The sequence below is a fragment of the Coenobita brevimanus genome, chromosome 102 (genome assembly GCF_032717465.1).
Source record: "Coenobita brevimanus isolate Jiangsu-jjx chromosome 102, ASM3271746v2, whole genome shotgun sequence".
Lineage (NCBI taxonomy): Eukaryota > Metazoa > Arthropoda > Malacostraca > Decapoda > Coenobitidae > Coenobita > Coenobita brevimanus.
Genome location: NC_137055.1, coordinates 21,675,271 through 21,699,517, shown reverse-complemented (window position 1 = coordinate 21,699,517; position 24,247 = coordinate 21,675,271).

The window sequence follows — 24,247 nt, the reverse complement described above, 5'->3', positions numbered from 1 at the left end:
CAGTACCAGGAAATGCAAGGGTTATGACGGCAGTAAGTACGGAGTAAACACTGGATTTTCACTGAACTTGGATGTGAAGGAATTAAAAAATTATGGACGGAATTTTCCACGTCAAGCCGGGGAAGTCTTGAGTATATATTTACTACCTCCGAATGACTTTGCTCCGCGAAGAGGAGACTTTACAATCGGCCACTTAGGGGTTTGGGGCACTAAGCTCTATAGTATAGAGAGGCTATCTTCGCCGCGAGCGTGTGATTTTGGCGGCCATATTGGAACACCTACACTCGTCGCTTATAATACAAAAACATGTATGAATTGTGATTTTTTTTCCTGAGTAGTTCAACGAATTATATGAGGTACATTTAGCCAATGTTTATAAAACAACGCCATAGGTTGCTGCAGTGCAGAATTTACCCTGTACGGCACTAAGGCAGAGAAAGGTAATGGCAGAAAGGGGAAAGACAGTGTGGTAATAACGTTGAAATGATAGTGATGTTGAAGGCGTTTTACGTCGAAATAATGGCGTTGAAATGGTGTGGGAAGTCCTTAGACTATCCATGTCATGAAACCGAATGTCCAGATTGATAAAGGCCGGAAGAAACATGGAAATATCTACAAGAGAGTGTGAACAGAAGAGAAGAGGACATGGAGAAAAAGACTGGAGATAAATGGGCCCCTATCAGTGGCCACTCATGCAGGGATACTGGGGAAGAATCTTCCGGCCCCAACCTAGGGGGCAGTAATGTTATAAAATTAACAACAAGATTTATTTCTTACTTGCGAAATGTAACGCCATTTCTCTTCAGTGAATTCCTGTGCCCATTTTTGTATCCGTAAGCTGCACAGTGGATCATGGCACTATATTTTCCGGAATCATCAGCTGCTTTCAAAAACCCACAGAGAAGCTCAGTACAAAAACGCGGGCATCAGGCATCGTGTAACATGGCTGCCGCTACACCAGCGTCGCCCTCACGGCGGCTACATAAATTATGCGGGGCTACTCATGAGAAAGCCTCTCTACACTATTGAGCTCAGTGATTTGGGGTTAGAAGGAAGTTGAAAATATCGACACTGATCATTTTCGTAGTATTATCACAAATTATACTAAAAACAAACGAATGTTGTGTGAAAATATATTGACATTATGTCAAGCACTTGTTAAACAATGTTATGCTTCCATCTAACCGTAAGCAAGGATAGGATGATATCGAAGACCGTCTATCTTTGCACAGTGTTTGAAAAATTGTTTATTACTGTACATTATATCCTTGTATATTTAAAAAATGTTCAACTTTTTGTATGTTATCTATGCTGTCTGTTTCGGTACAAAATATTATGAATATACAAGGAAATAATAATGCCTAAATAACTAATTGGTTTTAGCTTGGTATTTTAAGTGGCATCGGCGGTTTGTCATAACATCTTCCTAAGCATTTTGTTTTCCAAATTACACCTTCACATTCCCCTTTATGCTAATTACATCGTGACGATATCAACGTAGTTCACATGAGTAGGACACAAGAGGCTGTTGAGGTGTAATGTGCAGAATAAATCGCTAAAGAAGTAGTGCTACGAAATCTCCAATGACACTTCCCTTAGTTCGATATCGTATTTCTCGGAACTATCACCGCTTCTTATCGGCGGCTGTATACAGCTTGCTGGGATATGTTTGAAGTGAAGGAGACTAATACAGCATATTTGCAAACAGAAGAAAGATAAAACTTACTTTCAAACAGATCAATACAGCCTAATCACAAACAGGTGATAGATATGGCATACTTTCGAACAGGAGGAGACTGATATAACATATCTTCAAAATAGGTGTTATGACCGAGGCGGTAGAGAGATGGCCAACAGTTTGATTGGACGCAGATTTTAACCCCAGCTGGGGCAGGGAACAGGTCAAGGATCTGAAGTGTGTTAAAGACAGACATCAATACACCAGTCCAGTATGAGACTACCCTGGCATGTACGACTATTTATTGGGGTGCGTGGTGTTAGCGCCGAGGTGGTGGCATGAGCAGGTGAAGTACGTAGGTGGACTGATGGACCTCAGTGACAAGAGTGTTAAACCAACAGTATACCCAGAGTCGGACACAGAATACTGATAATAATCATACAGCCTTCATTACTTTTTGCACTACAATGATGATTCATAAACTAAATCATATCACATGGAAGTAACAAGATACAGTATGCAAAGTTACTCTCAGAGAAGACATAATATTAACTCTGACTGCCATGAGTCACTTTGTACTGAATACAGTGATTTGGAGTTATCTGTAATATAATGCTAGAGTTGTCCCAACCATGTCACTGTAACTGAGCAGTAACACTGCTCTTATCACTGTGAGTGTTATCACGGCTAATTAGCACAACCATTGCTATCGCCATCATTATTACTACTGTTATTATTATTAGCGATTATCATCACTATCATGGCTACGATTTTTTAAAATATAATTTGAACCATTAACACGACACACTTACGACAATCGGTAGTTGCACTGTTATCATTGCCGTCATAACTATAGTTATAATTATTTTCGCTGTCATCACCTATAACACTTTTGTGGTACTACCATTTATATCAATATTATCGTCGCTTTCATCATAGTTATTTCTATTATTATTATTATTATTATTATTATTATTATTATTATTATTACTACTACTACTACTACTATTATTAGTATCATCATCATCATCATCATCATTATCATCACCATCATCATCAACATCTAATCCTGTGTTGCCCCATTAGAAACGTTGGAGCCCGGGCTTAGGCATGTTGGTCCTGACATTTAAGATGAGAGTGACCAGCCTCATCATCCCTGAGTGGCATTAAGTGAGCAATGAACCCTAACGACTCCTTGGATATCAACCTGCCCAGGCTCGATCCGACTGGAGCGCCTTAATTACCCACTAAACCACTAGGCTCCATTATTTGGTTATATGGTTACCATCCAGCGTAGTAAATGGTTTTCTGGTGTACAGGAAACCATTTGACTTGTTACTCAGTGTAGGGTCACCTGTAGACAGAAGGAAGAGGAAAGAATGGAGGAAAGAAAGACAGAAGAGAAAGGAAGGAGGGAAGAGACGAAAGGACAGACTCCCGTGAGCAGCAGTACATCGAGTGAGTGGATGGTGACTGCCCCCACCAACCAGTAATCATTATTATTATTATTATTATTATTATTATTATTCAGTGGTGGTGGTAGTAGTAGTAGTAGTAGTAGTAGTAGACTCACGGATTCCTCAAATAAAATTAGTGCAAAGGTTTTGGCACTGGAATACAAATGAGCACACAGGAAGTACTGTACAGATAACAGGAGGCCTGTTGGCCCATGACGAGGTCTAAAAGTCTAATTCCACTCAGAGCTAATAATTGTGTAAAATAAAAGGATAGGAAAGAGGACGGCATATCCCCACCCATCTCACCACACGGTTAAACCGATGGGAAGAAGAAGAAAGAACATCATGCTTTTTAGAAAGAAAAAGCAAGTTTATTTTATATGAGGGGCAGAAGAAGAACAACAATGCATTACTTAATCTTTGTTCTACAACTGCAAAAGAAAAGGAAAATCATTCACCGAATGTTCTCGTTATTAATTAAACGTCTCGCAGTCGTCACAGCACTCCAACCTGAAAAAAAAAAAAAAGGTTAGTTACAGCCTATGGTCTCAAACTATTTATCTAGCCGAATTGTAAACGTATTAATAGTTTTCGCACTAACTACTTTTGCTGGTAACCTATTGCAGTGTACCATTACACGAATATTAAGGTAGTTTTTCCCTATATTAGTACTGCATTTCGCATTTCTTGCATTTGAGTCTCATTTCATTATTTCCAGTCCCAGTGTCATCTGTAATTCGAACAAATTATATCTAACATTGTCAAAATTTTAAAGATTTTTAAATACTTCTATCAGATGTCTTCTGAGTTGCAACCTTTTATGAGAAAACACATTCTCTTTAGTCATTCTTCGTTAGGTAAATTTCGCAGCAATATGATAATTTTTCTGACTTTTCACTGCACTCTCTCCATTATGTCTTTGGTCATAATAAAAGTCGGGGACCATTGCTGCACACAGTATACTAGGTGGGGTCTAACTAAAGACATGTAAAGCTTAGAAATTTCATCTGGCGTTTTATGATCAAAGTTTCATTGCAGCCGAGCATTTTGTGTGCCTTGCTGTAAGCTAGCATACATTGTTTTGAGTTTTTCAAATAAATTGTTCATGTCCTTTTCTTCCGCCAGTGGGGTATTAAGCATGCGGTATTGATATCTACTGTTTTTCTCGCCAAAGTGCATTACCTTACATTTATCTGCACTAAATTCCATATGCCATTTTTCACTCCAATTTATTTATCCAGATCGTTTTTTGTAGATTCACAGTCTGCTTTCGTAATTCCTTTGCCTCTTATTTCCGTGCCATCTGCATATTTTGTTACCGTAGAAACGAGCCCATATTCTAGATCATTGATCTAAATAGTCGAAAGAATTGATCGTAGAACTGACCACTGAAGAACCAAGCTTGTTACATCTATACAGTATGATGATACACATTCATCACTACATTTTTTTTTTTTTTTATGTGTACGACTCTGGGCATAGGCTTCACAGCCTGCTCCCAAGGCCCAGTAGTCCTCCTGCATATCACATACCTCTACATGCACCACTTCGGCACTAACACACACCGTCCATATTGAATACATGCTAGGGCTGTCTCATACAGGACTGGTGTATTGGTATTAGCGAGGGTACTTTTACGACATGTCGGCGGGTCTTCTAGTAGATCGGTAAAGTCTGATTTTACATGAAATTCAAATCCTTAAACTGTTCCCTGCCCCAGCGGGGATTTGAACCTGGGTCCGTTTAGGCCGCAGGCCACCTCTCTACCGATTGAGCCACCACCTTCCCTTGCAATTTGTTAATGAATGACCAGTCCTTGAACATACCTTGTTACAGATGCTGTGAGGTTTTAGTTTTTTTGTAGTCTTAGCCGAACGCTTTTAGGAAATCTCATTAGGTATCATCCGATGGTATTGTTCAGAAGTGGGATGATTTGCTAGATAGGAAATACTGGAAGGTTCTCAGTACTTCTCGTATTTTTCAGTTACGAGTCAGAGTTATCAGTTAGCCTGTTGTTTGTGAGTGGAGATATTTTGTAAACTTATGCATTACGTTTTATGCCCTTTTTCTCTATAATGTTTCATTTATATGATTGTTAAATTACGTAATTTTATTTCAGTCTGTATGCTAAATAATTTAGAGTGTTATGTAGTGTAAGAAAACTCTGGGGTGTTTTGAGTGTCTCTGAGTGATGACTGTTGCCCCCTCGAGAATGTGCTGAAGCTTTGGAGAAGTGGGGAAGGCTATATAGGAGGTGGAAGAGCCTAGGGGAGTCAGTTTCGTTTCGTTTCAGTTTTAGTTTCAGTGCACTTTAGTGTCAGTGTCAGTGCAGCCTAGTGAAGATTGTATACCTCCATTACTTGTGAAAACAGTGAAGTGCAGTTGGCAAGCATTATGTGTAATTATTTGGTGAATAAAGACAGCAAACTTGAGAAGCTAGTGTTTATATGCCATGCCTGAGCCAATCTTGTCGTTGCACACCGTAAGGCTGAAAATAGGAAGAACAACTCACTGGGCAACGTCCTTCATATACTAAACTACTGCATTTGGAGCCTGTGGCAGTGTGAGATGGGAACATAACGGTGGTGTCAGGTGTGTGGATCATTAGGAAAGTAGTGCAGTGAGTCAAATCTTCGACGTGGAGCAAGGGGGTGTGCAGACAAGGAGCCGAGCTGGGCAGAAGGAGGTGTCCCTGAATGTAATCATGATGCTATTACAAGCACAGAATGAAGGACAGAAAGAAATCAGAGAAGAATTACAAGCACAAAGTGAACATTTATTGACACAAAGTGAAGAACAGAAAGACTTATATGAACGACTTCATGAGGCAATGCAGGAGCAAGAGAAGGAGTTCTAACTGAGGATACCAAGACAGCTAGATGCTGCCACGGGGGAAATGAGGGAAGAACACCAAATGTTGAAAGAAGTATATGGTGATCTTCAACAGCAGAAGCGTGAGGTAAGAAATAATGTGATAGAGTGCAGACAGCATGCAGGTGACCAGTTAAAGCATGTAGTCGACCATGTCAAGATAATTAGTGAGAGAACTGAGGCTGTAGAGAAATATTACACTCCTGAGATTTACGTTAGTGATTAAAGAGCATATTAAAAATTGGACGGTATATGTTGAACAAACAAATTCCAAGCACTTAAAGACAGCATTACAGGGTTGAGTGACCAGAATGCAGGAGTTTTAAGTCCTGGACTTAATTATGATGCCCCAGTTTTTAGGCCTCAGACCAGTGAAGTGCATGGCTATAATGGGTGTGCAATTAAAAATAAACCTCAGGAATTTGATAGTAAAGTATCTTGGGAAGATTTCTATGCACAGTTTGAGTTACTTCCTGATCAGAATGGCAGGGATGATAGGCAGAGGGCAGCAAAGCTTGCTACTAGCCTTAATGGTGCTGCATTGGAGATTCCTGGGCAGATGTCAGTGGAGGAGAGGAACAGTTATCAGTCCCTAGCAGATGTGCTGGAGTGCTGGTCTGGGACCATGTACCAGACTGAGGTTTACAGGGCAAAATTCCGGACCCGTGTACGGGCTGAAGGAGAATTTCTCCAGCAGCTTGCTCATGACCTGGAGAGTGTGGCACATAAGGCATACCCTGGAGCAACACCTAACCAATTGGCTTTTCTTCTGAGGGACCAGTTCATCGATGCTCTAGATAGTGCAGAGTTGGAAGTGCAAGTGAAGAAGGCACAACCCAGGAGCATGCGAGAATCACTAGCCAGGACTCTGGAATTTGAGTCCAACATCACGTTTAATATGCCCACTTTTCAGGCAGGTCGTAATGCAAGATTCAAGGTAAGGAAGGAGCAGGTACGTGATGTGGGAAAATCTGAAGGAAGTTGCTGGTACTGTGAAAAGTCAGGACATAGGAAAGAGAACTGCTACAAGTGGAAGAGGGAACAGAAGAAGACCGGAGGAGGTTGCTGGTTCTGCAGGAAGCCAGGACACAAGAAGGAGGATTGTTACTAATGGAAGAAGGAGCAAGAACGGAACAGTCCATGGAAACCCACAACTGCAACAAATGGGTGTTCGACGTGTGGTGAGGTGGGATACTTCAGCTATGATTGTCCAAATGAGAAGAACGGCAAAGGCTGCAGAAGAGGAGAAGGATGAGGGTAAATTAGTAAAGGCTGGTGACAAGAGGCAACAACCAGCCAGGTTTTCCCAAGAAGCCCCACCACTGAGGAAATGCAAGAAAACCTTGACTGATAGTGTGCGAGAAGACGAATGAACAGATGGCAAGCAGTGTGGCAGGAATGGGAATTGTAGCAAGAAATGCAGCTGCACCACAGTGACAGGGCCAGTGTCAGATGAAGAAGACATGAAAAGGATGCAGATGGAGGATGCAGATTTACAGCCAGTGCTGGAGTGGCTTCAGCAGAGTACAATGTGACCATCTCTGGAAGAGGTTTCCAGGTTCAGCCCTGTGACTATGGGCTATTGGAATCAATGGGACCCTCTTCATTTGAACAACGGACTACTGGAGCATCAGTGGGAGACACCCAATGGCCTCAGCAAGTATTGGCAATTGGTGGTTCTGAAAATAATGAAGTCCGAGATCTTGGATGAGTCCCATAACCAGATCACTGGTGGGCGCCTGGGAGTGAAGAAAACTCCAAGTCAGCTGCGATAGAGGTTCTACTGGACTTGCATGTGACAGGATGTTGAAGAGTGGTATCGGGCCTGCGATGTACGTTGTGCCAAGAAGGGACCCAAGAAACGTGGTTGCGCCCATCATCAACTGTACCAAGTGGGTGCACCTATGGAAAGAGTTGCAGTGGACATTGCCGGACCTCTGCCACACACTGAAAGAGGTAACGTGTATATATGTGTCACCATGGATTACTTCACAAAGTGGCCAGAAGCCTATGCCATCCCCGATCAAGAGGCTGCGGCTGTTTCTCAGGAGTTGGTTGACCAGTTTTTCTGTTGTTTTGGGATACCACAAGAGCTACATTTAGACCAGGGTAGAAACTTCGAGTTTACTGTGTTCCATGTGTGCTGCAAGTTACTGGGGATCAAGAAGACAGGACGACTACACTAAGGCCACAGTCAGATGGGGTGGTGGAAAAATTCAACTGGACCCTGGGACAAGAACTGGCAAAGTACTCTGTAGAAGGACAGACGGAAAGGGACCAGAAATTACCTGCATTGCTGATGGCATATCGATCTGCATCCCACGAGTCTACTGGTAACACCCCTGCAAAACTAATGTTGGAACACGAGTTACGATTGCTAGTTGATCTTTTAATGGGAAGACCATGTGGTGAAGAGCTGCCCTCAGACACCTCCAGTTATGTGAAACATCTTCAGGAGATACAGGATGAGGTACATCACCAAGTTTGAGGAGCTTTGATGTTTTCAGGCAAAGTGATGAAGTGCAAGTACGATGCCAAGGCAAGGATGGTGTCAGAGTTTGGCTGTACAATCTGTAGCGGAAGTGGGGACAGTCACCAAAACCGCAGAGCCTGTGGGATGGGCCCTACATTGATGGACCAGCTGTCAGATGTAACGTATCGGATTCGGGAAGGCAGGAAGTTTCTCCCAAAGGTGGTACATGCGAATCATCTGTCGCAGAACCATGGGGCAGGACGGTATAGCTGGGACGTCTTTGAGGAACTGTGCTCACCCCCGGCAGAAGATGTTGAGGAGGACCAAGGAGCTGAAGTGCAAGAGGATTGTGACAGTTTCCCGAGGGAAGAAGTGAATCAGGAAGAGGACCAAGACCTTCCAGAAGGAGTGGACTGTATGGAGGAACAGGGACGACATCAGAAGCGGCATAGGAGAAGACCTGATAAGCTAAGGATTTTGTGTGTATAATTTGTTGTTTTATTAGGATTAACGATTATGTTTGTACGTACTGTATTGTTTCTTTGGGATGACAAAAGGACTAGAGAGGGGGTAGTGTTCAGAAGTGGGATTTGCTATATAAGAAGTGCTGGAAGGTTCTCAGCACTTCTCGTATTTTTCAGTTACGAGTCAGAGGTGCCAGTTGGCCTGCAGCTTGCCGGCAGAGGTATTTTATAAAGTTATGCATTAAATTTTATACTCATTATAATAGTTTATCTATGTGATTGTTAAATTATACATTTTTATTTCGGTTTGTATGTTAAATAAATTAGAGTGTTATGTAGTGTAAGAAAACTGGGGTATTCTGAGTGTCTTTGTGTGGTGACTGTTGCTCCGCTGAGAATGTGCTGGAGCTCTGGAGAAATGGGGAAGGCTGTATAGGAGGTGGAAGAGCCTAGGGGAGTCAGTTTCGTTTCGTTTCAGTTCTATTTTCAGTGCACTTCAGTATCAGTGTCAGTGCGGCCTTGCGAAGATTGTATAGCTCCGGTACTTGTGAAAACAATGAAGTGTAGTGTGCAAGCATTAAGTGTAGTTATTTGGTGAATAAAGACCGCGAACTTGAGAAGCCAGTGTTTACTTACCAGGCCGATCTTGTTGTTGCACACCGAAAGGCTGACCATAGGAAGAACAACTCACTGAGCAACGTCTTGCTATACTGAACTTCTGCTGTTGGAGCATGTGGCCGTGTGGGATGGGGACATAACAGTATTTCTGCGTTCCAGTTATCGTATGTTCATAAAAACTTCAAGCAGGTTTTTAAGGCATAGGCCTAATCAATTATTACGAAACCCGTGATGATTATATGTTACAAGATTATGGTTATGACGGAAACAAGTGTGTGATAATCATAGGGCCATTTGTCTTCTAGTGTAATATGAAAAGTATATGGTAGGAAACTTACTGACAGAGTTAGGGAAATAACAGAGGAATTAAATAGAGAAGAACAGCGAGGTTTTAGGAAGGAAAGAGGTTGTCTAGATCAGATATTCATTCTTACAGAGGAATTAATTGGAGAAGAAAATGGAGGTTTTAGGAAGGGAAGAGGTTGTGTAGATCATTTACTCATTCTTACATCTTTAGTGGAAAAATTTCTAGAGAAGGGAAAGAAGGTGTATGTGGCCTTCATGGATTTGGAGAAAGCATATGACAGGGTGGATAGACAAGGATTGTGAAAAGTATTAAGAATATATGGAGTAGATGAGAAGTTCCTGAAGGCCGTGAAAAGCATGTATGAGGGTGCTAAGGCTGCAGTGGGTATGGATAGTGAACTGAGTGAATTTTTCTATTAGATGGTTGGATTGAAACAAGGATGTGTCATGTCTCCATGGTTGTTCAGTCTGTACATGGATGGGGGAATAAAAGAGGTACAAGGTAGGGCAGTGAATGTTGGAGCAGCCCTAGTGAAAGAGGGCAGTGTTTGGAAACTCCCTTTACTGTTATTTGCAGTTGATACTGTGTTGTTAAGTGAAGACGAAGGGGAACTGCATGGCTTGCTGGAATGAGTTTGGGAGAGTGTGTAAGAAACGGAATCTAAAGGTGAATATAGGGAATAGTAAAGTTACGGTCTTCGAGAGAAGTGAAGTCAGTGAATGTACAGTGAGGTTGGATGAGAAGGAAATCGAAAATGTGAGTGCATTTAAATCTTGGGTAGCGTAATGAGTAAAGATGGAAGTTTAGAGGGTGGAATACTTGAAAGGGTACAACAAGGAAGAAAAGTTGCTGGTTCCTTGAAAGCAGTGATAAGAAACATGGAAGTGAGCATGGAAGTGAAAAGGCTACTACATGTCAGTATTGTGATACTAACTCTAACGTATGGAAGTGAAGCCTGGATCTTGTTGGAGGGACAGAAGTCAAGAGTGAGAGCAGTGGAAATGAGTTATTTCAGAGCAGCGTGTGGAGTCACATGGAGGGACAGACTGACAAATGAGGAAGTGAAGGAGCGTTGTGGTGTGGATGTGGATGTAATAGAAAACGTTAGGAGAAACACACTGAGGTGGTTTGGCCATATGGAGAGGATGGAGAGTGAGAGAATGATGAGGAGAGTGTATGTGAGTGAGGTGGAGGGGGGGAGAGGGAGGGAGAGGCCAAGGATGAGATGGAGTGGAGAGGTATATGAGGGAGAGCGGGGTGTGAGCTGGGAGCAGGGCAATGAATTGGCGGGAGACAGGGTGACATGGAGGCGATTTGTTTGTGGCCATCCCTTATGGGGTTAAGGCGTCTGACAATAGGTTGATAGATAGATAGATAGATTTTTTCCCAAATATCTTACGTAGTACTGACGTTATGCTTATTAGGCGGAAATTTGTGGTGCATGTTTTTTTTATCTCCCTTAATAAGGATCGGTGATATATTAGTGAACTTCCATTAATTAGGTACTCTACATTCAGTTAATGATTTATTGAATATTTTAGATAAAGGACAAGCTAACTGTCTGTTACAATTACAAGGTGTGCGAGGAGATATTGGGACTGAGCTATGATATATTTGTTTTATATTTTTGAAGACAAGCACAGTGTCTTGTCATTTCGTTGACTGGTAACTTACCATTTTTTGGTCCTGAGAAAACCAGCTGAGGAATGGGAATGTTTACATTATTTTCTTTTGTGAAAAGACTGCATGTGAAATGAGTCGATTAAAATTGTTGCTATTGTTTGGGCATAATGGACAAGATCGCCTTCAGGGCTTAGTGGCGGGTTTATGGCATCTCTTACGTTTTTCTTCATAGCCACAAAATGAAAAAGTAATTTAGGTTTTTGATTTTTCATCACGATAATTTTTTTTCTCATAGTCTCATTTAGTTTTCCGAATAATTTGTGTACATTGGCCCCGTAATTTAAAATATTTATTACTGTCATCGCGATTTCCTGTACGTTTATATTTTTCATATGCTCTTCTCTTCTGACTAATAATTTCTTCAGTATTCTTTGACATCCAGACGGCTTTATTAAAGACATCATTTCTTCTGGTAATTCTCGTTCTACATACATCAACTGATAAATGAACATTTCCCTCATTCCACTAACGATATCCACCTATATTAACTAAATGCAGTAGGTGCTGGAAATTTCCTTTCTCATATTATCGTGGTTCACCTTTTAAAAGTTAGGAACTAAATGCCTAATTATATTGGTCTTACAGTTGTTAACTTTATGTCTTATGATATGATCGCAGTTGCTAAAGTTTTCACCACCACATATTTTTATTAAATCACTGTCTGTTGCTAGGGCAAGGTCGAGATAATTATTACGATACTAATAGACAGATATTGCCAAATTCGTACATTACCTTCAGTGCCACTAATATTCCTATCTCCAAAAGTATTGAAATTCTTGGCGTCTCACTTAACAATGCCCTCAGCTTGACCTCTCTTGTTAGATCACTTGCTATAACCGCCTCTAAGAAACTTGGATTATTGTACAGAGTCCGTAATGTCTTCGCTGATGAGCAGTTGGCTATAATTTATAAGTCGTGTGCGATCTCTGCTTGAATATTGCTCACCCTTGTGGAATTGATGTGGAGAGGTTACTTTAAAACAACTAGATAAAATTCAGAACAAAGCTGTTAGAATTATTAACAACCCTGCCATTACAAATAAACTACCTCCCCTGCAAGTAAGAAGGAATGTTGCCTCCCTTGCATTATTTTACAGATTTTTTTTGGCAAATGCTCAGACGAAGTTGCGTCCGTGGTGCCACCTCTCCATGCCTTCCCTCGTGCTACTCGGGCATCTGGTAGCGCTCATGACTGGAATGTCACTCAGCCATATTATAGAACCTCTGCCTATCAGAATTCTTTCATTCCCCGAACTGCATCTCTCTGGAACTCGCTTCTCCAGAATTTTTTCCCTCCATATCTTCAGTATTCTTTGACATCCAGACGGCTTTATTAAAGACATCATTTCTTCTGGTATTTCTCGTTCTACATACATCAACTGTTCAAGTCTAACTGTTACAGATATTTTATGAACAGAGGACAGCAGCAATCTGGTGTATGGATTTTTTTTTTAATTCATTTGTTTTTCCTTCCTCCGTTCTGTTATTTAATAAAAAATATTCACTGCCTGACTTTAAAATGTTTCGTCTATCACTTCTAACAACCTTGTTTCCTTCTTTTTCTGGACACGAATTTTTCCAATCAATATTCGGATTATTAAAGTCCCTCCAAATAAATGTTGTCTTTGTTTTTTATTACTGATTTCATTTGGTGTACAGAATTGTAAAGTTTTCTTCGTCTAACTTGGGCGGTCTTTATATTACACTGAAAAGAAATGGTTTATTTCTCTGTGAAAATTTCTATTTACAAAAACATCGTACGTTTCAACATCCAGTCTACCTCTCTGTATGGGTTTTGTATCGTTCTTAACCTTTATTTATTATTCATTAGAACTCCCCAACCTGCTTTATGCAATTGCTATTTTTCAAATATTTTAGAGTTTTGTAGCGATACATCTCCAATGAGGTGTTTGACAAGAGGATTTAACCATAATCGTGTAACTATATTTACGTCAGGATTTTCTGTCTTTGCATAAATGTGCTTTGAAATAATATTTCTCCCATGCATATATATTATATTCATACTGCGGCTGGATCTTGTAGGGCTGTGAGACATTATAATTAGACCCGCTTAATCATATATATCCTCGGTAGATCTGGCAGCAGTTTTACGATTACTGACCTAGCACTCTTGCAAACCCCCACTGATTCCCTTATTATCAATCTGCACCTAAGGTGAGGTCAGTGCCAAACGACCCAACCCCCGTTGGTGTAAGGGACTGGATTATTAACAGCTATATCCCTCTTACCACGTTTCTGTCATTACATATAGCATTCCTTACAGGGTCATCTAGAACCCTCCCTAACCTAGCCTTCCTTTTCCTATTGAGATGAAGTCCACCTCTACCACAAACTCCTATCATGACAAATGTTGTCCCCTTTCTGCCAGACCTGGACTACTGTTGACTTCTGTCATTCTACTGAGAATAACAGAACCTTCGTCAAATCTGGGTAATAAATCACAGATAACTTACTTCCTATGATCTTCTTTGCGCTTTCTAATAAAGTCCTTATGCTTCCCAAGTATCTCCTTTGACCTAGTTGAAGCTACATTATTTATCCTTGTCACAGTAACAAAGACTGAGTCCCTTGAGATGTTGGTGACTAAATTATCATCTCTTTCAGTCATATCCTGTTTCCTACTCCTGGAAGGCCTACAACTTCCTCTTAAAACCTTCAGCACAAACCTTCTTCTCCTAATGCCTAATCAGCAACTCCCCCACAGTTGCTCGTCCAGTACATAATCCTCTAGTACCTAAAACTTATTCCTAAAAGAAACTCTCCTATCAGTGTTACTTACATTAGACATGCACCGTCTCCTTACATGATGAAAGTCATCTCCATCATCTAGCCTGGACCTAATCGTAACTAGCTTAGTTTCTAAGTCATCTGCTTGGTCTGACACTTCTGCTTCCACTTCCTCTACGAGCACTTCCTTAGCATTCACCATTGCAGCCTCATTCTCCCAACCTTTCAACCTGTCACTTAACATGTCCATTCCATCACCATAATTGCTAATTTCTAAACTAAGCCTACTTGCTAACTCATAAAACAAACGACACGTATACTCATCTTCCTCTTTCATCATAAAATCTCACATAAATTCTTTGGAACACACGTGGCAGGAGAATCGTTGGGCTAGCGCCATTTTAACGGGGTCATGGAAGAGCTCCGAGTACACCCGCACCTGAGCAGGTCAGAGTGAAATCGCCCAACAACTGCAGAATAAAGACACAAAGATGACAAATATACTAATAGCTAGAAGCGAGACAAGAGAATCAGCTGCAGCACACAACTGTACATCTTACATCAGATCAATCCAGAATAATTGAAATGGCACTGAGGGTTGGGGCAGCGAATCTGTGTACAACCCGCCTCATGACAAAGGGTTTCCACTCAAAAAACATATATAATAATGATAATGACGCCGCAGCCTTGAGATATGACTGACCAATAGAAATCCTGCCTCATCAGTCTACCTTTGACACTGTCTTTAATGCAAATCATGTAATGATTTACAAGAAGGGAGGCCTTGTGTGCATTCGACATGATGGAGTACGCGACCTCACTGTGAAAATGCTGCAGGAAATGTGCCATGATGCAACCATGGAGCCAGCTCTGCCTCTTCCAGATGATGAGCATTTCATTCACAGAACAGAAAACACATTAAAAAATGCATGAATGGATATCAGTGCTCGAGGATTGTGGACACGTGGGGAGAAGGTTTTATTTAGTATCATTTTTTTTATCCTGTGGCAGCACGTCACTACAACCTATCTCACGAGACTGCATAGGAAGAAAAAGAAACTATCAAGAAAGAATCCGGCATGCAGACGACGGTCGATTTAATTCCCTTGTGTTCACATCACGTGGGTCCAGAGGTAGGAAGATTCTAATTGTGAAAGCCCATTTCTCGTTAACTTAGGTTGCATTCAAGCACCTCTCTCTCTTGACGATTTAGTTTGCCCAATAAGGCGTATTATCTTCTATGTTTCTAATGCAGTAACTCTCTGATATTGACAAGGGGTCCACAAACGGTATGGTAAAATATAATAACTTCGCAGTCTATCTATCTATTGCCAGACGCCTCAATCCTGTTCGGGGTGGCCACAAACAAATCGCCTCCACGTCGCCCTGTCCCCCGCTATTTCACTGCCCTGCTCCCAACTCACCCCCCCCCTCTCTCATATACCTCTCCACCCCATCCCTCCATCTCATCCTCGGTCTCCCCCTCCCACTCCCCCCCTCCACCTCACTCACATACACTCTCTTCGTCAGTCTTTCACCCTCCATCCTCTCCACATGGCCAAACCACCTCAGTGTAATCCTCCTAACGCTTCCTAACACATCCACATCCACACCACAACGCTTCTTTATATCCTCATTTGTCAGCCTGTCATTCCATGTGACTCCACAGGCTCCTCTTATATAACTCATTTCCACTGCTCTCACTCTTGACTTGTGCCCTTCCAACAACGTCCAAGCTTCACTTCCATACGTTAGAGTTGGTATCACAATACTGTCATGTGGTAACTTTTTCACTTTCATGCTCACTTCCCTGTTTCTTATCACTACTTTCAAAGAACCAGCAACCTTTCTTCCCTGCTGTACCCTTTCAAGCACTTCACCCTCCAAACCTCCATCCTTACTCATCACACTACCCAAGTACTTAAGTGTACTCACATTCTCCCTCCTCACCATCCAACCTCGCTGTACATTCACTAAATTCACCTCTGTCAAACACCATCACTTTACTCTTCCCTACATTCACCTTTAGATTCCGTTTCCTACACACTCTTCCAAACTCATCCACCAAGCCTTGCAGCTCCCCTTCGTCTTCACTCAACAACACAGTATCATCTGCAAACAACAATACAGGGAATTTCCAAACACTACCTTCTCTCACCAGGGCCACTCCAACATCCACTACCCTACCTTGTACCTCTTTTATTACCCCATCCATGTACAGATTGAAAAACCATGGAGACATGACACATCCCTGTTTCAACCCAACCTTCAAAGAGAAAAATTCACTCACTTCACCATCCACACGCACTGCAGCCCTAGCACCATCATACATACTCTGCACAGCATTCAACAACTTCCCATCTACTCCATATATTCTTAATACTTTCCACAATCCTTGTCTATCCACCCTGTCATATGCTTTCTCCAAATCCATGAAAGCCACATACAACTTCTTTCCCTTCTCTAGAAACTTTTCCATTAAAGATCTAAGAATGAATATCTGATCTACACAACCTCTTCCCTTCCTAAAGCCTCCCTGTTCTTCTCCAACTAATCCCTCTGTTATTTCCCTAACTCTGTCAATAAGTATCCTACCATACATTTTTCCTATTATACTAAGAAGACGAATGCCCCTATGATTACCACACACTTCTTTTTCCCCTTTTCCTTTGTACAAGAGAATAATTATACCTGACTTCCAGTCCTCCGGAACCCTACCTTCCTCCCAGGCCAATCTGCACATCTTCCACATCCATTCTACTACTATCTCTCACCCATGCTTCAACATTTCACCACACACTCCAGCAATTCCTGAGGCTTTCCCCAATTTAACTTTCTTCATCGCTTCCACAACTTCTATCCTACTGATTTCTTCCTGTCTTCTCACTTCCCTCCTTCTCCCAGCCATTCCCCAGCCACTTATATTCACATTACTTCCATCCTCTATGTTCAACAATTCCTTAAAGTGTTCTCTCCATCTGCTCACTTTTTCTCCCTTCTCCACTAATAATCTATCATATGTATCTTTCACTCCCCTGCTAACTTCACTTCCACCCTGTCTTACTCTCTTCACCTCTTTCCAGAACATTTTCTTACAGTCCCTCCACTTTACACTCAAATTCCTTTCAAATTCTTCATCCACTCTCTTCTTACTCTCTCTTACAAATCTTTTACCTCTCTCTTTATACATATAACTCTCTCTTCCGCCTCTCAACTTCTTCCAGGCCCCTATTTCTCATCCATTCATTGTATGCTTTCTTCTTTTGTGCCACAGCCTGTCTCACTTCTTCATTCCACCACGCTGTTCCTTGCACCCCCCTCCGTCTTCTCTTCATCCCACACACCACATCACATGCTGCACATAGTCCTTTTGTGAATATCCTGCACACACCTTCCACGTCTCCCCTCTGCTCCAATTCATATTTCCCCAACCGTTCCTCCACTTCTCTCTTATACTCTGCCTTTTTCTCATCCTCTTGTAACCTTTCCACTCTCCTTGCAAATACTCCTTCTTCCTGTCCTTCCCTTCTTCTATTACTCCATCTTATTTGTATCTTGATTCTGGCCACCACCAAGTAGTGGTCAGAAAGACCACTCCCCCAACCTCTATAACCTCTTGCATCCATTACACATCTTCGCATCCTTTCATCCACACACACATAATCAATCATCGCCTTCCTTTCATTCAGTTCACCACCCACCCTTCTCATCACTCGCCATGTATACCTGTGGATCATTTTGTGCCTGATGAGGGTATTGGCTATCACCAACCCCCTCCCAGCACAAATGTCCACTAACGCACTGCCATTCTCATCTATCTCAGCAGGCACACCCCACTCACCAACTATTCCATCCACCTTCACATTCCCTACTTTACCATTCATATCACCGATCAAAAACACTCTCTCATTCCTTCCAAACTTTTCCATGCACACTTCCACATTTGTCCAGAACTCTTCTCTCACTCTGCTTGCATGATCTTGCGTTGGTGCATACATGCACACAATCGCCCACATTTGTATTCCAACTTTCAATCTTACCCACACAGTCCTTGACCCAACTGGTCCATACTCTCATATGTTCTTCTTCCATCTCTTACTCACAACTATACACACTCCTTCTTTTGCCCTCTCATTCTCACCTACTCCTGCACATATACCCCATCCATACCCCCATTCTTTCGCACACTCACCTCTCCATTTAGTTTCAGTTACTCCACATACATCAACTTTCACACCCTCAAGCACCTGGACAATCTCTCTCTCTTTCACCTCATCATTCGCACCTCTTACATTCCATGTTCCGATCACCATGTCCATTGTCCTGTTCTTGGTCGTCATCTTTTGGACAGTCCTTGTCTGAGCCTTATTTTTTGTCTTTTTAGTTAGTTGTTTTCCGGGGAGGGGCACTAACCTTCTGCCAACCCTTTTAGTCGCCTTGTACGACAAGCAGGGATACTGGGGGAGTATTCTTGAAGCCCCCCCCCTACCCCCAGGGGTACAGAAATAAATATGATAGAGGTCTTAGACAGCTTTCTTAGCCTACAAGAAAGTAGCCTAAGATCAGGCAATTCATGACTGGCAAAGGATCTTTCTGAGAAGTATCAACCTCAGAGTTCTGTTATGGCCTCAAGAGGTCTGCACTCCCATGCCTCAAGGGCACAGGATTGTCAGCTCTCAGTCTTGTCTCTCTGGCCGGTATGGATTATGAAGTTACTGTGGTCGAGAGCAGCACTGACCAGTGACTCCAGTAGATAAATATATACACATATTTTTTGCTTTGTCTATCTATATCTATACCCCGACGCCCTAATCCCGCAGAGGGTGGCCACAGACAAAACGCCTCCAAGTCGCTCTGCCACCCACCACTTGACTGCCCTCCCCCCAACTCACCCCCTCTCCCTCATATACCTCTCAACTCCATCTCTTCACCTCATTCTCGGTCTTCCCTTCATTTTCCCTCCCTCCACTTCACCTGCATACACCCTTTTAGTCAGTCTTTCATTCTCCATTCTCTCCACATGTCCAAACCACCTCGGTGTATTTCTCCTAATTTTCTCAACCACATCCACATCCACCCCACAATGTTCCTTCACTTCTTCATTCGTCAGTATGTCCCTCCATGTCACTCCACATGCTCCTCTCAAGTACCTCATTTCCACTGCTCCCATTCTCGACTTGTTTCCCTTTATCTGGGTTCACGCCTCGCTTGCATACGTCAGGGTAGGATCACAGTACTATCATGCAGTGACTTCTTAACTTCCATACTCACCTCCTTATTTCTCATCACTGCTTTCAGTGAACCAACAACCTTCCTTCCCTGCTGTACCCTTTCAAGCAGTTCATCTCTAAAAGTTCCATCCTTACTCATCACACTACCCAAGTACTTGAATGCACTCACATTCTCCATATCCTCACCATCCAATCTCACTGTGCATTCTGTGACTTCATTCCTCTTAAACACCATTTTACTCTTGTGTACATTAACTTTCAGATTCCTCTTCCTACACACTGTCCCAAATTCATTCACCAAACTTTACAACTCCCATTCATTTTCACTCACCAATACTGTATCATCAGCAAACAACACCGGAATCTTCCACATTTCACCCTCTTTCATTAGAGCCACCCCCACATCCACTGCCCTACATTGCACCTCCTTTACAACCCAACCATGTATATATTAAACAGCCATGGAGACATCACACATCCCTGTTTCAGTCTCACATTTATATCAAAGAACTCACTCAGCTCACCATCCACACGCACCGTAGCCCTAGCTCTTTCGTATATACTTTTCACAGCACTCAACACTTTCCCCTCCACTCCATATATTCTTAATACCTTCCACATACCTTGCCTATTTATTCTGTCATAAGCTTTCTCCAAGTCCATGAAGACAGCATACACTTTCTTTCCCTTCTCTAGAGACTTCTCCACTAAACATCTTAGAACAAATATCTGATTTACACACCCTTTTCCCTTCCTAAATCCCCCTTGTTCATCTCCAACCAGCTTCTCAGTTATATGCCTAACCCTGTCAATGAGTATTCTACCATATATTTTCCCAGTCACACTAAGAAGGTGAATACCCATATGGTTACCACATACTTCTCCCTCCCCTTTTCCTTTGCATTAAGGAACAATTATACCTGATTTACAGTCCTCTGGAATCCTCCCCTCTTCCCAAGCCAATCTACACAACTTCCATATCCACTCCACAACAATCTCACCCCTATACTTCAGCATTTCACCACACACTCCATCAATTCCTGGGGCCTTTCCCAACTTGATCTTCTTCATTGCATTGTAATGTTAATAAATAAAACATAGTAATAAAAGATGTTGCATGTGGTTCGTAACTACAGTCGGTGGCGTGTTTGGGGCCAGTGGATTGTATAATAATGATGTCAGTGTTGAGCTTTACATTACAAATCCAAATTGTGAATTGTATTATGGAGGCTGGTGTTCATCTTCACAATATAATTTCCAAAGGGAAGGAGGATATTTTTCTTGAAAAAAAGTAGTAGTCATCATTCATCATCATCATTTCTTTATTTCGTAATACAGTATACAGTACAGTACATATACAGATTACATAATATTACATAACCTAAATATTCCTGAGGCCACTGTACAGTAAAGAGCATACTTAACAATAGCATATCCTTCCGAAATATGATTTCTTGTAATCACTTAAAAAGATATATACTGTACACAATATACTTGTACACACATATATACATACACATACATATACATGTACACTCACATGTACACACTGTATATAAAAATAACAAATAACTCCTGCTCTCTTAGGGCGATGACAACTATAATTAATGGTATAAAAAGATTACAAAAATTAGGCTTTAAAACACAGAAAAAAAATAAAAATATGTAACCTTATGCTGACAAAAAATATAAAGATAAAAAAAATCATTAGAAATACCTGCAAATTATGAAAACAGAAACTCCACACAACTAGATAAAAAGTTATATAAGCATGTACTAAGAAATACGAAAAAAAAAGTTAAAATCTTATAAAATAATAAAAGGCCACATGTGACTGTACATAAGAACTATCAAAGACTACTACTGGTATACTCTGTTCCATATAAAGTGGCGGAAGAAGTACGCTCAAGTCCTAGTCGAACACAGGTGCCCGTACAAAGGGATTAAAGTGACCTCACCTGACTTTCTCCAGCTCTACCCTTCTCCTTCCTCTCCTGAGAGAGAGAGAGAGAGATTTGAACTGTTTATTGTCTAATATTCAAATATAGCAATCATATTTTTCTGACCTATTATTAATTAATCCTACATCCAATCCAAACATGAATTTGTATAATTTGAAGGCATTATTACGAGTTCTGTCCTGATTGGCAAACCTAAGAAAATCACCAATTCATCGCGAAATGGCGAACCCTTATAAGTATTAAAATATCAGTCATATGATTTGCTGAAAATAGCTTCTATCAAGATAGAGTTTTATATAAAAAAATTGTGAAATATTCATTACCCTCTCTCTCTCTCTCTCTCTCTCTCTCCCTTCTCGTGTGTGTGTGTGTGTGTGTGTGTGTGTGTGTGTGTGTGTGATTAGGAAAAGGGAATGTTTCTCTCTCCCTTCCCTCCCTCTCTGTTCTTTCCTCCTTCCCTCCCTTCTCTCTCTCTCTCTCTCTCTCTCTCGTGTATAATATGAAACAATGCATGTATATGGCTTATATTTACAGCTCTTGTTCACAATAAGTATACACAAGACACCTCACACAACACTTGTTTATTCATCTTCATCGCTGCTGGACTCGCTCGATATATTGATAAAATTTTCTACCATGTGGTTCACAGCAATGTCATTTCTCATAAATTCTTTTTTTTTTTTTTTTTTTTTTTTCCGTATGTGCCACACATTTCTGCCAGTTTTCTGCTGTTATTTTTTCTATCGCATTTCTCGTCAGCTCTTCGATCACTCGTAATTTTCGAGAAGAATTTGAGTTTCTCTTCCTCACATCATCCTTAACCTGAGCCCAAATCAACTCTATGGGGTTGAGCTGGCAATGATATGGAGGAAGCCGCAGCACCTGGTGACCAGGATTATTGGTGATTTCATCAATTTCAAACAATTGCTTGTCTTTATTTGTCTGTTTCTTTTTTTTTTTTTTTTTCCACTTGGTGTAGCAGCTCAGCCTTAGTGTGCAGGGGGTTATGAGGGAAGTTGTTATCAAGAAGCCACTTTTTAATTTCTTGTTTTCGTAAGCTCTGTGTTGGTGCTTTATTTATGATTTTGCAGTGGTATGATGCGTTGTCCATTATTATAAGTGACCTGGGCGGGATGTTGAGAAGCATCAACAAGGGAGTTCCAGGAAATACTGCATGTGACCTCAGGGCAAAAGCTCCACCCATCTTGACCGGAGGCCAAACGCACACCTGAACCAGCACGGGTCAGCAGGTGCTCCACTCATGCATTCCCTCCTTCCTCTTCTTTGTTACCATTCATCTCAAGCTATACTCACCCAAGAGTCCCAGCATGTTCCACATAGTTTCATAAGAACTGTCGATAGAGAATATTCTGTACTTTATATGCGCCGCGTGGGAGCGTGTGTGTGTGTGTGTGTGTGTGTGTGTGTGTGTGTGTGTGTGTGTGTGTGCGCGTCTAAGATGAATGGGAAATTTTGAAACCTGTCTTAGATAGTTTTTAAAATATTAATACAACAATCATGTAAGTTGCTAAAAGTTACACATAAGAATATACTGCAAGAAGAGAGGATAACTGCAATAGACCTTTTGGTTCATGCTAGGCAGCTCCAACAGGAATAAAGCTAATCTATGAGAATAACACAAGGATAGCACAGAAGAAGGCTCTCCACAGATAATAAAGACACACACACATGCACCTACACCTACACGCGCGCGCGCGCACACACACACACACACACACACACACACACACACACACACACACACACACACACACTCTCTCTCTCTCTCTCTCTCTCTATCTATCTATCTATCTATCTCTCTCTCTCTCTCAGGAGAGTAGGGAGAAGGAAGGGGGTTGAGGAAAGAGGGGGATAATCCTTCAAAGGTCACCTGCGTTCTGCGTTTGACCCAGACTTGGGAAGGAAAATACAGGTTTCTCTCCGCCAGTTTATATGGAACAGACTAGTAGTAGTAGTAGTAGTAACAAAACAAGAGCGTGCACTAAATCTGCATAAAAATCGTCCGGAGGTGGTGAAATAAACGCAAGATAAACGAGATTGATATTTAGCCATTTGACATACCTTACCACATAACGTACACATTTCCTCGTTACTTTCAAACGATTTACTTCAGCTGAAGGAGTTAATGAAGGTAGTACTACATTCAACCCCTCCTTTTCGAGAAGCCTGTAATCTGATGCAGCATCCTGTGAGGGGTGACGTCTGCAATACGTTCTTCAAGCGGCTCTCCTCTGCCCAGCGTCGACGACCCGCTCCTCCCATGACATACCAAATAACTCAGAATGTACTTAAGATGTACTGTATACTCCACTCACTCGCTGTAGCACTACCTTTGGGTAACTCTACACTGAGTGGCATGCCTAATGGTTCCTTGTACAACAAGAAACCATATACTACGTTGGTTGGTAAACATACAACCAAATGACGTCTGACGGTTTAGTGGGTTAAGGCACTTTAACAAGACTCAGGTTATAAGGCTTATATCCGAGGTAAGTTAGCGTTTACTGCTAGCATGCGCCATTCATGGATAAGTAAGGCTGGTCACCCTCTTTTGAAAAGTAGTGACAAAGAAGGATTGGGTGATGGACAGAGAAATAAACTCTTCCTAATTTCCAAGTGGCGCAGTTAAAGAAACATCTGTCTTCCCAATTCCGTCTGAAGAAGATTTACAACTGGCGAATTATAACGAAAACCCGATATCTACTATTGCTTATTTTTGATGGTTCGCTTTTCTCT